At 35.5% G+C, this 1,826-nt stretch overlaps 1 protein-coding gene across 1 annotated transcript in view; it reads right to left on the bottom strand.

Moving 5' to 3' along the window:
* syne1b (spectrin repeat containing, nuclear envelope 1b) overlaps nucleotides 1–1,826 on the bottom strand; it is a gene marked incomplete in the record, with an annotated part of 311,340 nt that overhangs the window by 168,438 nt on the left and 141,076 nt on the right.

The raw sequence follows: 1,826 nt of genomic DNA, 5'->3' as shown, positions 1-1,826 counted from the left end.
CATTTGTACTTTATCAAATTTATTTTGGAACATTAAATATTTTTGAATGTTTTTATTTTATGATCACAAATTTACTTTATTGAATTGTCTCTTTTTGTTATTGTTTATGTTAATATATATATTTGTGCTGATAAGCCTGAGTGGTCTGTTGACTGACCTTTGCATTTGTTCAAATAATAGTTATGGGCAGGTTACAATATAAAATGTTTGTTATAATCATGTCTTGTGATTATTTGACAGGACTTTTACTTTTAAACTGTAAGTGTAATTTAGTTATGTTAGTTATGATAGTTTAGTTATTATGTAAATACAATAAAAATTAAACCAAGATTTAGAATAATGATCATTTTGATCCATACATTGGTAATGTCTGACTGGACCTCGTGCCACTTTATGTTCAACAAATTGGGCCCCGAGGTCAAAAAGATTAAGAACCCCTGCTTTAGAGCTCCCCAAGAATTCTTTTCGTTTGACCGCTCAGAGCCAGGCAGTGGTCTAAGTAGTGTAAAGAGGTCTCTAATTCAATGCCACAGGCATCACAGAGACCACTGTCATGGAGTCTCTTCACTATTGTGTGGTGGTTGAACAGATTGTACCCAGTTAGGACTCCAACTCCAGCATACTTAGAGTTGTCATTGTCAGAGCGATGAGAGATTTCCCAAACCTAAGATTTGGGCCGTTTATCAGTTCTCGTGCATGTATTTAACCTAACGATGGGCAGTTCTAAACTGCGGCAAACAGGATGCAGTACCACTGTAAAACTGGTTCTGGTCCCTGTACAGGTATGATGTGAAAAGAGGTCTCTGATGCAAAATTTAAGAATTACTTAAAGTTTATGTTTTAGTAAGTTTTTACAGAAATGTTGAAAAATGTTGAATGTAATTTTGTAATGTTGGACCTGGATGGAGAAATAATGGTGCTAGAAGGTGTAAATGTTCCATGCAGTCACTTAACATTATAAATGGAACATCCAGACCACGTTAACAAAGACCAGAACAATGCATCATTTTCAACCCCCCAGAGCTCTTAACCCACTACTTACACCTATTTCCACACCCATAGTTGCCATCCTGTACAACCAGTGTTAGGGTATATTCTTTTTAAATTATTATTTTATTATCTTTATTAGTTTTGTTTTTACCTTAGTAAATTACCCAACATTCTGCTTTTCTATAAGTTCAGAAAAATGTAGATATTGATAATGGAGACATGGCATCGGTCACAGACTGGATCAATAACCATAGGGTGATGTAAATATTGCATGCTGTAATACTGTCGATGTTTCAAAAACAAAGAATTATACATATAAAAACCAAGAGGTTAACTAAAAGCTGAAAGTAGTAAACAGCTAGGCAAATCTAGCAAAAGAAGCTTAAAGGAGCAGACCAGCTAAAAAGTAAAAGAGGCAACAAGCTACCTCAAAAGACTAGCGAAAAGCTTAAAAATGCAACGCATGGGTTATCTAAAAACTAAAAGTAGTAGCTAGTAGTAGCTAATATAGCTAGAAAATAAAACTATAATCAAAATTAGCTAACAGAATGAAAAGACTACCTAGGAGGCAATGTCCTGATGCATCTCAGTAATCCAGGTAAAAAATCAAAAGGAAAAAAAATTGTATAGGTCTTCTGGACGGGTTCTTCTCTAATGAAACGTTTCGTCTCTCCTCCAAGAGACTTCTTCAGTCTGAGAGTTTCAGGCAAAATTCAGGCTTTTGAGTCCTGCCTCCATGTGACTGATACTCACATCATAACATAATGTTCACACCTAATTAATACCTGTTGTCAACAGGGGGTGGAGTGATACTGCTAATGGCAGCGCTGTAGGAG

This window comes from Austrofundulus limnaeus, unplaced genomic scaffold, assembly GCF_001266775.1.
Source record: "Austrofundulus limnaeus strain Quisiro unplaced genomic scaffold, Austrofundulus_limnaeus-1.0 Scaffold287, whole genome shotgun sequence".
NCBI classification, from domain to species: domain Eukaryota; kingdom Metazoa; phylum Chordata; class Actinopteri; order Cyprinodontiformes; family Rivulidae; genus Austrofundulus; species Austrofundulus limnaeus.
Note: the sequence above shows the minus strand (reverse complement) of the source record. Positions and strands in the feature narration are given on the sequence as shown.